The sequence below is a fragment of the Sus scrofa genome, chromosome 8 (assembly GCF_054392235.1).
Source record: "Sus scrofa isolate SSC_HxYL_T2T_F1_AM1 chromosome 8, Sscrofa_HxYL_maternal_Yorkshire_Landrace_v2.0, whole genome shotgun sequence".
NCBI classification, from domain to species: Eukaryota; Metazoa; Chordata; class Mammalia; order Artiodactyla; family Suidae; genus Sus; species Sus scrofa.
This window is the reverse complement of record NC_139390.1, coordinates 72,879,091-72,894,835: the sequence shown is the minus strand read 5'-3', so window position 1 is coordinate 72,894,835 and position 15,745 is coordinate 72,879,091. Positions and strand designations below refer to the sequence as shown.

The 15,745-nt window shown below is 35.4% G+C and overlaps 1 protein-coding gene across 2 annotated transcripts in view; it reads left to right on the top strand.

Moving 5' to 3' along the window:
* The window catches only part of LOC100516628 (UDP-glucuronosyltransferase 2B18-like), a 45,636-nt gene that overhangs the window by 15,849 nt on the left and 14,042 nt on the right, over positions 1 to 15,745 (top strand). Inside the window, exon 6 of one of the 2 annotated variants that reach the window (XM_084972434.1) lies at positions 891 to 1,376. The exons of the other annotated variant lie outside the window; for it this stretch is intronic. The gene's annotated coding sequence lies outside the window, so the exon portion shown is untranslated. Of the gene's footprint in view, positions 1 to 890; positions 1,377 to 15,745 lie in introns of those variants that run through there. 2 annotated transcript variants of the gene reach the window in all.

The window sequence follows — 15,745 nt, the reverse complement described above, 5'->3', positions numbered from 1 at the left end:
TTAATAATTAAATGTTTCTATACTCCTTGAAATCTGTTAAAGCTGTTAACACTTCCCACAAAGGAAACTTCTAGCCCAGACACCTTCACTGGTGAATACTTCCAAACACATTAAAAAAAAAATTAACACCAATCTTGCACAAATTTCTCTAGATAATGTCAAACCTATTAATACTTTCCAAGTCATTTTATGAGGGCATAATAGCCTTATTATTAAAACATAAAAGGACATTATCAGAAAAAAATTTTAAATAATTCTTTCCCTCAATCAAATATAAAAGAATTAAATAAAGTATCATATTAAAAAAAAGACAAAAATGAGTTTATTCCAGGATTGAACGTTTGCTTATATGTTTGAAAAACAGTTAATATAATTGAATAAATTGTTAATATGAAAGAGAAAGATATTATGATCATTCCAATGTTTAAAAATTGATATGTAAATATCCATTCATGATATTTTAACAAAATCTTCTGCTAACTCAAAATAGAAATTTCTTAATCTTATAATAGGTACATATATATTTTTTAAAAACCTGTACAAAATATTACCCTTACTGGCAAAATATATACAGCTTTACCCCCTTTATTTGTCATCAGGAAAATGTAACTTAAAACCTCACTATTAATTCATTATAAAAGCTAAAATTTAAGGACTATCACAAACAAGCATTAACAAGAATGTGGAGAAATAGAAACTCTCCCACACTGCTGGTGAGAACACAAATTAATAAACCACTTAGAAAACTGTTTAGCGATATCAGTGAGACCCAAACATACATGTCCTTTTCTCTCAGCAATTCCACTCCTAGATATAGGACTAAAAAAAAAAAAATATACAAATATGTAAACAAAAGATATATATAGGAATTATTATAACCACACTATTAGCAATGGCCAGAAAACTGTTAACAATCCAAATGCCCATTGATCAAAGAATGGATAAATAATTTGTGACATTGTCATACAAATACTATGCAACAAAGGAATTAACCTGTCACACAAGGCAGGCACACATAAGTTATGTGATTCCAATAGACACAAGTAAAATGATTCTACAGTGTTAGAAGTCAGGCTAGTACTTAATTTGAGGAAGAGAGAAGTGATTGGAAGCATCCACAAGGAAGGGATGCTTCTGGGAAGCTTATAAATCTCTACAGCATACCATAATGCAGTCAGGAAAAGCCACTCAGAAGATGACACAGAAGCAAAGGCTTCAGTCAAGAGGTGCCCATCCTCTTGTGACAAAATGACTTCTCATAATTTAGCATCTCAGATCAAAGTTTTTTTCAAGAGATTTTCTACCTATGAGTTAGAAATATGTTAGGCCAAGAGAAAAACTGGTAAAAATTAAATAAAAATAAAACTGTATGGATAGTTTTTTGTAATTTATTATTTTAACTCAAAAGTTAAACTAAAATGAAGTTATTGAATTTTACAGTATTTCACATGTTGTGCATAGACACAGAATAATAACAGGTCTACTTATATTATCCATATTATTTTGCAGATATTCAGAGTATTTTAATTTCATTTTGGTGCAGAGTTTTATAGTTTTATCTTACTACAGAAACTGTTCAGTAATTGGCATTGTGTGAAGAGATCCATCCACCCTTTCATGTCATTTGTGAGACCTCTAACTGCTTGGCTTTTACTGTACACCCTGGCTTAGCATCACTTTCTATCTAAAACCAGGGCAAATCATTTGCCTTCATCCAGTTTAACTCATTTCTCAATGGAATGTTTGAGGAACCAGCACTATAGCAACTGCTTCCTGTTGTAAGATTGAGGTATCTGTGAACATCTTTGATTTCATGACCCAATTCTGATTTCCTTATTGCCTTTAAAAATGTTAACCTCATACGCAGAACACTTTTTGGCATAAATCACAGCACTATTTTTTTGGATCTACCTCCTAGAGTAATGAAAATAATAATAAAAAATAAAGAAATGGGACCTACTAAAAGCTTTTGCACAGCAAAGGGAAACCATAAACAAAATGAAAGACAACCCGCAGAATGGGAGAAAATATTTTCAAATGAAGCCACCGAAAAAGTACTAATCTCCAAAATATAAAAGCTGCTCATGTAGCCCTATAACAACAACAACAACAAAAAAAAAGTTAGAAGAGCTAAACAGACTTTTTTTTCCATGAATACAGGCAGATGGCTAGAAAGCACATGAAAAGGTGCTCAACATCACTAATTATTAGAGAAATGCAAATCAAAACTACAATGAGATATCACTTTACATCAGTCAGAATGGCCACTTTACACCAGTCAGAATGGCCATTATCACTTTACATCAGTCAGAATGGCCATTATGAAAAAGTCTCCAGTAAATGCTCAAGAGGGTATGGAGAAAAGGCAACCCTCCTACACTGTTGGTGGGAATGTAAATTGGTGCAACCACTATAGAATAGTCTATGGAGGTTCCTTAAAAAAACAAAAATAGGAGTTCCCATTGTGGCTCAGCAGTTAATGAATCTGACTAGCATCCATGAAGACACAGTTTCGATTCCTGGCCTTGCTCGGTGTGTGAGGATCTGGTATTGCCATGAGTGTGTTGTAGGTCACAGATGTGGCTTGGATCCTTCATGGTTGTGGCATAGGCCAGCAAACACAGGTCTGATTTGACCCCTAGCCTGGGAAATTCCATACGCTGCAAGTGCAGCTCTGAAAAAAAAAAAAAACTAAAAATAGAACTACTATATGACCTAGCAATCCCTCTCTTGGGATTTAATCATATATATATATATGATATATATATACACACACACATACATATCCAGAGAGGGAGAGAGAACCATAATTTGAAAAGACACATGCATCCCAATGTTCATTGAAGCATTATTTACAATAACCAACACATGGAAGCAACCTAAATGTTCATCAACAGAAGAGTGGAAGATTGGATAAAGAACATGCGGTACATATATATAATGGAGTATTATTTGGACATTAAAAATACAGAAATAATGCCATTTGCAGCAACATGAATGCACCTAGAAATTATCATACTATGTGAAGTAAGCCAGACAGAGAAATACAAATATTATATGAGATCACTAGGATGTGGAATCTAATTAAAAATGATACAAAAGAACTTGCAAAACAGAAATAGGCTCAAAGATTTTGAAGCCAATTTTACGGTTACCAAAGAGGAGATGTGGGGGGGGGGTAAGTTAGGGGCTTGGGGTTATCATACACACACTATTATTAATATGTAAACTAGATAGATAACAAGAACCTACTGTATAGCATGAGGTAATTACTCAATACTGTGTAATAACCTATATGGGAAAATAATCTGAAAAGGGATGGATATATAAATATTGTATACCTGGTTTACTTTGTTTACCTGAAACTAACACAACTTTGTAAGTCAACTATTCTCCAATAAGTTTTTATTTAAAAAAAGAAAAAAATCACAACAAAGCTTATGGAAATGCACTACAAAGAGGGATATTTACAATTCTACATTCTTAGACACTTCACCAATAGTGTCATTGATTTTTTAATTGTTTCATTTATTTTGCTCTGATATTTAATATTTCCTTCCTTAAGCTAACTTATTCTCCTTTTTCTAATTCTTCAGGTTTAGAGTTAGAACATTTGTTTGTGATTTCTTTTCTTACTATGGGTATTTACTACTATAAACTTCGCCTGTATTACTGCTTGCTGCATTTCTTATAATTCTTTATTATTGTTTCAAATTTTTTTTTATTTCCCTTTTTATTTCTTATTTGGCTCATTTGGCAGTACATCATTTAATTTACACTTGTTGAAATTTTTGGTTTTTCTCCTTCTTTTGATTTCCAGTTTCACACCACGGTGTTTACAAAAGATAATTTTTCAATTTTTTTAAGAAGAAAAAAAGAGAATTTTATTTGGGCCAAACTGAGGGTAATAACTATGGAAGCAGACTCTCAGAAAGCTCCAAAAACTGTTCCACATGTTAGAAGGCAAAGGCATGGCCATACACATTTTTGAGGCAAAGGATCATACATCAGAATGACAAACTGATGTTTTACATAAAGTTCACCAGGGATGCATAGTCCAGATAAACACATACAAGGTGAACAGCAAGTCTCCATGACCTCTTACAATGCTGGAAAGGACACTATTGTTTAAGGAGTTGCATTGCTAGCATTAGAAGAAAGAAAAAAAATGATCTTTATGATTGAGCAGGCACACTCATCTTTGAGGAGTACTGATTAATGTGTAATGCAGATGCATGCTGCATGATAATAGCATACTTTTAGTCTTCTTAAATTTGCTAAGACTTGTTTTGTGACCAATCTCATGATCTATCCTGGAAAATATTCTATGTGTTCCTGAGAAGAATGTATAGTCTGTGTCTGCTGAATGAAATGTTTTGTATACATATCTTTGGCTCACTTGTTCTAAAGTGTAGTTCAGGTCCATTATTTTCTTATTGATTTTCTGCCTGGATAATTAATCTGTTGTTGAAAGTGGGAAATTGAAGTTTTTTTAAATTATTATCACATTTAGTTATTGTCACAGAGCAGCAGCAGCATGTTATTAGCAATGGTCTGTTAAAGCCCCATGTCAGGAACAGGGGGTAGTGTGCAGAGCAGCTGCACTGTGGCCCCAGTAGTGGTGAGTAGAAGCCCTGATATTAGACCCAGGGTGAGGCAGAACAGCAACACTTTGGGAGTAGCAATGATAGGGTAAACCTGCGACTTAGGATCCAGGGATAGGATGCAGGGCAGCAGCAGCTCAGCCTTGGTAATGGCCAGTCAAAGCCACAGCCAGGAATAAGGGATGAGGTTCAAAGCAGTGGCAGCTCAATTATGGTAGGTAAAGCACTGACTTAGAACCTGGGGGCAGAGAGTAGAGAAGCAGCTCCAGTCTCGTAGATGGCAAAGAACTATGGCAACTCAATCAGGGTACAGATGTGAGGGGCCTCAAGGTCATGTATCACCACAGTGACAGCTGCATACAAAAAAGACACAGAAAGAGGGAATCAAGGCAGCTCTGTCAACTGGAATTTGTGTCGATGAAGATGGTGGAAGTCCTAAGTAACAGAGGTTGCAAATGTCTATGGTGGTGAGGCTTGCTAGGTTCTCATTGCTCTCCTTTCCCCATGGGGTGAAATTTCTTTGAGGGGCGCCCTTCCGATGCAAAGCTGCTCTGAACTACAGGACTTGATAATGCAGGTAAAATCTTTTCTAAGCATCTCTACGTGACAATTGTCAGTTTTTGACACTCCCAGTTTTCTGCTGCTTCTTCATTCTAGTCCAGAGCTTTCCCAAAGTAACTTTCATTGGTTTATACTTGTTTGTTTATTGTTTTTTGCTATTTTCTTTTTTTCCTTTGTCTTTTTTTGGGGGGGTGGGGGGACTCACCCACAGCATATGGAGGTTCCTGGGCCAGGGGTCAAATCAGAGCTACAGCCACTGGCCTAAGCCACAGCCACAGCAACAACTCAGGATCTGAGCAGAGTCTGAGAAATACATACCACAGCTCATGGAAATGCCACACCCTTAACCCACTGTCAAACCTGCATCCTCATGGATGGTAGTCAGATTCATTTCTGCTGAGGCATGATGGGAACTCCCCAATATTTTTGCTGTTTTTGTGGGAGATGTAGTGTTGGGACTTCCTAACCCTCCATCTTGCTGATATTACCTTATCTCTAATTTTGTGTCAAGGAGACTGTAGACAGAGCCTCTCCTTGTTTTTACACTAACCTTATCTCTTACATGGTATTGTTGACTTACCTGTGCAAGGTTATTGACTTAAATGGGTGATAGCATGGAAGAAACAATATTAAACTAACTGTATAACCACTTTGACCTCTCAGTTGCGTTCCAATTTATTTACTTAAGGTTTAGGAGTTATATTTTAACTTATCAATTGATTTCTCCTTGGATATAAGCATGGGCAATAACAAAAGTACAGAGTAATTTTTAAAAAGTACTACATATGAACAAGATGTCTCTGAAATGGCTCTCACTTCTGCTGCTACAGCTGACTTGCTACTTTAGCTCTGGCAGGTGTGGAAAGGTGCTGGTGTGGCCAGTGGAATATAGTTACTGAATTAATATGAAGATAATTCTGGAGGAACTTGTCACCACGGGTCATGAGGTGACTGTTCTCACATCTCTAGCTTCTGATTTTATTGATCCCAGCAAACCATCTGCTACTGAATTTGAGACTTCCTGCATCTTTAACTAAGGAGGATTTCGAGAATGTCTTTAAGCGTTTTCTGGAGAAATGGACATATATGGCAAAAGATTCATTTGGGGCATATTTTTCAACAGTGAGAATTTTATTTGGAGAATTTTCTGATATTTTTATGCAGGTCTGTAAAGATATTGTTTCAAACAAGAAGCTTATGAGAAAACTACAAAAATCAAGGTTTGATGTTGTTTTTGCAAATGCCATTATATCCTGTGGTGAGCTGCTGGCTGAGATACCTAACATGTCAGAATTACACGATCACATGACATTCATGAAGAGGGTAAAAAATAAAATATATGTACTTTATTTTGACTTTTGGTTCCAGACACTTAATAAGTGGAATCAGTTTTACAGTGAAGTACCTGGATAAGTCATATTTTTAGTTGGTAGCATGAAGTCCTAACTTTCCTAGTGCCGTGGAAGGTGAGTTTGTATAAATATTAGGTCATAGGAATTTGTTTATTTATAAGTGAAATGATGAAGTGAAAATATAAAATGAGCCATCAATCTTGTAAATATTATGGAAACATTAAATTATTAAGTTCAAACCATGTGGTGTATTACTAGTACAGAACACCCCATGAACCCATAAACCACAAATTGAAGCCCTTAGGACTTTCCAAGCAATTATATATCCAACTTATGAAACTTCACTTTTTTAACTTAAAAAAAGTCACTAGAAACCTCATGAAATGTCTTAATAAATGAAGACATAGATTGAGGACTCATATGTATGTGTAGCACAAGTATCTAAATAGCATTTAGAAACTGTTTCTACTTGTATAGCTCAGTGTCCATATTATTTTACATTATATTATATATATTATATATACATATATATAAATGTGTGTATATATATATATATGTTTGTTTTATCAAAGAACAGGCACTTTAAAAAATCTGTAGCCATATCATTCCAAGCTCCTCTTCAAAAAGTGCCTAATATATTCACATGGAAGAATCTTCATTTGATCTGACTTTTGCTGCTTTTTCTTTTCCCCAGGGAGACACACTACATTATTTGAGGCAATGGGGAAAGCTGACATATGGCTCATTCGAACTTACTGGGATTCTGAATTTCCTTGCCCACTGCTACCAAATTTTGAATTTGTTGGAGGCCTCCACCACAAACCTGACAAATCCCTGCCTAAGATAACCTGTTTCTGTTCATTGTGCTTTGTTTACTCTGCATTTTCAATAGAAATAACTCTGCCTTCTTTATTTAGAATGTTTGATCACAGCGAGTCACATGTGGGAAGCTGTATAAAATAATCTTCCAATTAGAACCTCATATATTTATCTCTATATCATAACAAGTATCTGAATTTCATTATCATTGTAAAATAAAATAGGAGACTTAGGAGACTTTGAGACTATGTCAGTTAAATTATGGACTTTATTAACAACACATAATAAAGATTCAGACACTCATTATAAGAATAATTATAAAGGAAATAGAACATTCCAGAAATAAGTGCTAACATGCAAAGGAATTGTTTGGCTACATTTCTACCACCTGATACTCTACCTGGAAAGACAGAATACAAGCATTATAAAAATAATGTGAACCTATGCACCTACAGTCAACTAACCTATGACAAAGAATGGAAGAATATACAGTAGAGAAAAGACAGCCCATTCAATAAGTGGTGCTGGGAAAGCTGTAAAGCTACATGCAAAAGAATGAAATTAGAACACTTCCTAACACCATACACAAAAGTAAACTCAAAATGGATTAAAGACCTAAATATAAGACCAGATACTATAAAACCCTTAGAGGAAAGCATAGGCCAAACACTCTCCACCATAAACCACAGCAAGATCTTGTCAGATCCACCTCCTAGAGTAATGACAATAAAAACAAAAATAAACAAATGGGACTTATTAAGCTTAAAAGTTTCTGTACAGCAAAGGAAACCCTAAACAAAATGAAAAGGCAACCCACAGAATGGGAGAAAATCTTTGCAAATGAAGTGACCGACAAGGGATTAATCTCCAAAACTTATAAACACCTTCTGCAGCTCAATACCAAAAAACAAACAACCCCATCCCAAAATGGGCAAAAGTTCTAAACAGACAATCCTCCAAAGACATACAGATGGTCAAAAAACACATGAAAAGATATTCAACCTCACTCATTATTAGAGAAAGGCAAATCAAAACTGCTATGAGGTACCACATTTACACTGGCCAGAATGGCCATCATCAAAAAGTCTGCAAACGATAAATTCTGGAAAGGGTGTGGAGAAAAGGGAACCCTATTACACTGTTGGTGGGATTGTAAATTGGTGCAACCACGTGGAAAACAGAAAGGAGATTCCTCAGAAAACTAAAAATGGAACTACCATTTGATCCAGCAATCCCACTCCTGGGTATGTAACCAGAGAAAACCATGACTCAAAAAGATGTTCGTGGCAGCACTATTTGCAATAGGCAAGACGTGGAAACAACCTAAATGTCCATCGACAGAGGAGTGAATAAAGAAAATGTGTACATATAAACAATAGAATATTTCTCAGTCATTAAAAGGAAAGAAATAATGGCATTTGCAGCAACATGGATAGACCTAGAAATTATCATGCTAAGTGAATTCAGTCAGACAGTGAGACACCAACATCATATGCTATCACTTACATGTGGAATCTAAAAAAAGGACACAAAGAACTTCTTTGCAGAGTGGATACTGACTCACAGATTTTGAAAAACTTATGGTTTCCAAATGAGACATATTGGGGTGTGGAGGATGCACTGGGGTCTGGGATGGAAATGCTATAAAGTTTGGTTATGATGATTGTTGTACAACTATAAATGTAATAAAATTCATTGAGTAATTAAACAAAAAGAATGTGAAAATTATTATAATAAGGAAAGACCACAATGCTGAGGAAACATCAGCAGGAATCATAGAAAGTATCTCTGAGGCGTTAATAATCAAGGTGAGATCTGAAGGAAGTGCAGGAATAATAGGAAAGGATAGGACAAGAGTGGAGGAAGACACAAAAGAAAAGTGGGTAGAGTAGTAATGACAGTTTCCAAGAAATGCAAGTTTGTCTAAACAAGAAGGGGCTGAGTAGAGAGACAGATGATGCAGGAGAGGTGAGGTGGAGACAGAGGATTATAAGGAGTTTGAAACATTTACTAGGGACATAAGGGAGAAAATTAAAGGGTTAAGAAAGAGAGATGCCATCAAACTTTCATAAAAAAAATGCAGAATGTAGTCACTTGGTTGAACTGTAAAGATCCAAGAGTGTAAAGGGACACCATTTGCCAGGCTGTCCTGCTAAATGATAGAAACCAGACCACAATATTCACAGAAATGTGGCCACACTAACTCACTATCATGGTACAAACTTCACATGGCTGTTGGGAAAAATTTGTTAGTACATATGAAACATCCAAAATGTCTCTGGCACATACTCAGTGATCCATAGGAAATATTAACTTGTGTCATTACTGTTATTTTGTTATTCTACGTACTATAAATAACTCAATACATGCTAACCACCTGGAACTACTCCCTAACTTATTCAAGCTGCTTTTCCAACATATTAGGATTATTTTCTAATATGTTGAAAGTAGAGTCCTAAAGAATAGATATCCCATGGAGTGGTTTAACAGTAAATTTTTTTAAGTTTTTTTATTAGAAAAAAACTAAATTAATAAAAATAAGTTAAATTTAATAAAATTTAAATTAAATAAAATATATATGATCTTAAATTTTTTAATGTTAAGAATTTTTTAAGGTTTTGGCAATGGGATGAATGAGTTGAAGTGTTCAATTGTTTTGCTGTTGTTGTCGTTGTTAGATTTGAGGTACTTTAACAGTGCTCTAGATAAAATGAAGACCCTCCTTCAGTAATATAAATGTATGCTCTAACAAATTTTGCAGGCAAATACATGTCCTTCCTTTCATACCAGTATTGAAATTATTTCTCATTTGGAATCCCAAGGTTTTATCTCTTACAGCATAAAGAGAGAACTTTACTAGAACATGTGTTTTCTGCCTACACTAACCTTATAGAAAACCTCAGTAAAGCTCCCTTAAGAAACGTAGGTCTCAATATCATAGCTGCCTGACAGAGTGACCTCAGAAAATGTATAATGCATATAGAAGAACCATAAATTGGTGTATGACATTGATTGATTTGCGTATGTTGAACCATCCTTGTAAACCTGGGATGAACCCTACCTGGTCATGGTATATGATTTTTCTTGATATGTTGTTGGATTCAGTTGGGTAAGATTTTGTTGAGAATTTTTGCATCTATATTCATCAATGATATTGGGCAATAGTTTTCTTTTTTGGTGGTATCTCTGTCTGGTTTTGGAATTAGGGTGATGGTGGCATCATCAAATGTCTTTGGGAGTATTCCTTCTTCTTCAACCTTTTAAAAGAGTTTAAGGAGGATGGGCACCAGTTCCTCTCTATATGTTTGATAGAATTCACCTGTGAAGCCAACTGGTCCTGGATTTTTATTTCTAGGGAGTGTTTTTATGACGTATTCAGTTTCATTTCTAGTGATGGGTCTGATCAGTTGGTCTGTTTCTTCTTGATTCAGTGTTGGCAGGCTGTAAGATTCCAGAAAATTGTCCATTTCTTCTAGATTGTCATATTTTTTGGCATATAGTTGTTCATAGTATTCTCTTATTTTTTTTGTATTTCTGCAGTATCCGTTGTGATTTCTCCTTTTTCATTTCTAATTTTGTTTATTTGAGTTCTTTCTCTCCTCTTTTTAGTGAGTCTGGCCAGGGGTGTGTCAATTTTGTTTACCTTTTCAAAGGAGCAGCTCTTGGTTTTATTAATTTTCTATATTGTCTTTCGAATCTCTGTTTTATTGATTTCTTCTTTGATATTTATAATTTCCTTCCTTCTGTTGACTTTAGGTCTTTTTTGTTCTTCTTTTTCTAATTCATTTAGGTGGAGGGTTAGGTTGTCAATTTGAGATCTTTCTTCTTTTTTTGAGGAAGGCCTGTATTGCTATGAATTTCCCTCTGAGCACTGCTTTTGTGGTGTCCCATAGATTTTGAGAGGTTGTGCCTTCATTATCATTTGTCTTGAGGTCCTTTTTAATTTCCTTCTTGATTTCCTCATTGACCCACTGGTTTTTTAGTAGCATGTTATTTAGTCTCCGTGTAGTAAGTTTTTTTTTCATTTCTTTTCCCATGGTTGATTTCTAATTTCATGGTGTTGTGGTCAGAGAAGATGCTTGAGATAATTTCTATGCTCCTAAATTTATTGAGGTTAGCTTTGTGCCCCAATATGTGGTCGATTCTTGAGAATGTTCCATATGAACTTGAGAAGAATGTGTATTCTGCTTTTTTTGGATGTAGTGACCTGAAGATATCAATTAAGTCTAATTTTGTATTGTTTCCTTTAGGATCTCTGTTGCTTTATTTGTTTTCTGTCTAGAGGATCTGTCCATTGGTGTGAGTGGGGTATTAAAGCCTCCTACTATGATTGTATTCCCATCAACTTCTCCCTTTATGTCTGTTAATATTTGTTGTATGTATCTGGATGCTCCTGTATTTGGGGTATATATGTTGACAATAGTAACATCATCTCCTTGGATGGATCCCTTAATCATTAAATAGTGTCCTTCTTTGTCTGTCTTTATGTCTTTTGTTTTAAAGTCAATTTTGTCTGATATGAGTATTGCAACTCCTTCTTTCCTGTCATGTCTATTGGCATAGACCACATTAACAAAAGAAAACTCAAAAATCATATGATCATCTCAATAGATGCAGAAAAAGCATTTGACAAAGTCCAACATCCATTCATGATCAAGACCCTCGCCAAAGTTGGTATAGAGGGAACATTCCTGAACATAATCAAAGCCATTTATGATAAACCTACAGCAAATATAATACTCAATGGGGAAAAACTGAAAGACTTCTCACTCAAATCTGGAACAAGACAGGGATGCCCACTCTCACCACTGCTATTGAACATGGTGTTGGAAATCCTAGCCACAGCAATTAGAAAAACAAAAGAAATAAAAGGCATCCATATAGGAGGAGAAGAGATGAAACTGTCACTGTATGCAGACGACATGATACTATACATAGAAAACCCTAAGGACTCAATGCAAAAACTCCTGGAATGGATTAATAAATTCAGCAAAGTGCCAGGATATAAGATTAACATTCAGAAGTCAGTCGCATTTCTGTATACCAGCAATGAAATATTAGAAAAGGAATTAAAAAATATGATACCTTTTAAAATTGCACCTCACAAAATCAAATACCTCGGAATACACCTGACCAAGGAGGTAAAGGACCTATATGCCGAGAACTATAAAACTTTAATCAAAGAAATCAAAGAAGATGTAAAGAAATGGAAAGATATTCCATGTTCCTGGATTGGGAAAATCAATATTGTGAAAATGGCCATCCTACCCAAAGCAATCTACAGATTCAATGCAATCCCTATCAAATTACCCATGACATTGTTCACAGAACTAGAACAAACAATCCAAACATTTATATGGAACAACAAAAGACCCAGAATCGCCAAAGCAATCCTGAGAAACAAAAACCAAGCAGGAGGCATAACTCTCCCAGACTTCAAGAAATACTACAAAGCCACAGTCATCAAAACAGTGTGGTACTGGTATCAAAACAGACAGACAGACCAATGGAACAGAATAGAGAACCCAGAAATAATCCCTGACACCTATGGTCAATTAATCTTTGACAAGGGAGGCAAGAACATAAAATGGGAAAAAGAGAGTCTATTCAGCAAACATTGCTGGCAAACCTGGACAGCTCCATGCAAAGCAATGAAACTAGAACACACCCTCACACCATGCACAAAAATACACTCAAAATGGCTGAAAGACTTAAATATACGACAGGACACCATCAAACTCCTAGAAGAAAACATAGGCAAAACACTCTCTGACATCAACATCATGAGTATTTTCTCAGGTCAGTCTCCCAAAGCAATAGAAATTAGAGCAAAAATAAACCCATGGGACCTCATCAAACTGAAAAGCTTTTGCACAGCAAAGGAAACCCAAAAGAAAACAAAAAGACAACTTTCAGAATGGGAGAAAATACTTTCAGATGATGCAACTGACAAGGGCTTAATCTCTAGAATATATAAGCAACTTATACAACCCAACAGCAAAAAAGCCAATCACCCAATGGAAAAATGGGCCAAAGACCTGAATAGACTCTTCTCCAAAGAAGATATACAGATGGCAAACAAACACATGAAAAAATGCTCAACATCGCTGATTATAAGAGAAATGCAAATCAAAACTACCATGAGATACCACCTCACACCAGTCAGAATGGCCATTCTTAATAAGTCCACAAATAACAAGTGCTGGAGGGGGTGTGGAGAAAAGGGAACCCTCCTGCACTGTTGGTGGGAATGTAAGCTGGTACAGCCACTATGGAGAACAGTTTGGAGATACCTTAGAAATCTATACATAGAGGAGTTCCCGTCATGGTGCAGTGGTTAACAAATCTGACTAGGAACCATGAGTTTTTGTGTTCGATCCCTGCCCTTGCTCAGTGGGTTAACGATCCGGCGTTACCATGAGCTGTGGTGTAGGTCGCAGACACAGCTTGGATCCTGCATTGCTATGGCTCTGGCATAGGCCTGGGGCTACAGCTCTGATTCGACCCCTAGCCTGGGAACCTCCATATGCTGCGGGAGCAGCCCAAAGAAATAGCAAAAAGACAAAAAAAAAAAAAAAGAAAGAAAGAAAGAAAGAAATCTATACATAGAACTTCCATATGACCCCACAATCCCACTCTTGGGCATATATCAGGACAAAACTCTACTTGAAAGAGACGCATGCACCTGCATGTTCATTCCAGCACTATTCACAATAGCCAGGACATGGCAACAACCCAAATGTCCATCGACAGATGATTGGATTCGGAAGATGTGGTATATATACACAACGGAATACTACTCAGCCATAAAAAAGAATGACATAATGCCATTTGCAGCAACATGGATGGAACTAGAGACTCTCATACTGAGTGAAATGAGCCAGAAAGACAAACACCATATGATATCACTTATAACTGGAATCTAATATCCAGCACAAATGAACATCTCCACAGAAAAGGAAATCATGGACTTGGAAAATAGACTTGTGGCTGCCTGATGGGAGAGGGAGGGAGTGGGAGGGATCAGGAGCTTGGGCTTATCAGACACAACTTAGAATAGATTTACAAGGAGATCCTACTGAGTAGCATTGAGAACTATGTCTCATATTGCAACAGAACAAAGGGTGGGGGGAAAATGTATACGTGTAAGGATAACTTGATCCCCTTGCTGTACAGTGAGAAAAAAACAAATTATAAAAAAAACATAAATTATGCACATATACTAAATACAAATTAATTTCTAACCCTTGAATCTGAAAACTGCATGTATTTTCAAATTATAAAGAATTATCTTCAGTTTATAAGTTGCTATTCCTTATGTAGGAAAGTTAGAATCTAGTCTCTTTTAAATTGCAATGAGCCATTATAAATTGATTTAAGAAAGAAATAGGAAGCAAACTATCTTTATTTTGTAATCTCTTAAGAGATCCTTTTCCTTTACTCCTTATTGGTGGAAAAAATGAAACATTTTTTCAAGGATAAAACATCATTTCTTTTGATTGCAAATTGTTTAGGTTAGATATGGTTACTTTCATAGTGTCCATAGACTGAGCTATGATAGTGAGAGTTCTGTGTTTTCTAATCTATCTTTGAAAGGTTTCCTCTTTCTCATTTCAAAAAATGACAATGTTAGTAGGAGGGTAGGTTAGGAAGGGAGGAAGAAGGACAAAGAGAAATACAAATAGTGGTATAATCATAGAAATGAGTAATATTTTCTGTTATTATTAAGTTGCATAAGTAAGATGTGATTTGAGGTGAATTATTATAAAGACTTCATCATATAAAGAAACTGTTTCTTCAAACTGCTAACTTTTCCATTAATTATTAGAGTCAGAAATTTTCTGTACTTTTTTAAAAATTGGTACTTTTGGCAAAATGTGTCACAAATCCTAAAAATGCCTATAGGCTTTCACTTTGTAATACACTAATATGTAACTATTCAGAGAAAAATGATCAAGATAGGCAAACACATATTTTGGGTAGTAATTCATAAAAGTCTACACTAGAAATAATAAAAATAACTAAAATTAAGCAATATAAATGTGCCTATCAAACCATTACAGAACCATTTTATCAAAGAATGCTTAAGTACACTAAATCTGCAATAATTTGAGAGGTAGCTTAAAAAAAAACGTAGTAAGATCACAATTTTCTTGTAGGATTAAAGAATATAAGCTGGAATTACATTTTTCACAATAGATGTCATAATGAATCTTTAACTATAGGAGTAGAATAGAGATTAGAATAAAAACACAAATTTTGGCATAACGTCCTTAAGGCTCATCCATGTTGTTGGAAATGGCAGGATTTCCTTCTTTCTCATGGATGAATAATATTCCATTCTGAGTGTGTGTGTTTGCGTATGTGTGTATATCCCACTCCCTCTCCCTCCTTCTCTCTCTCTCTCTC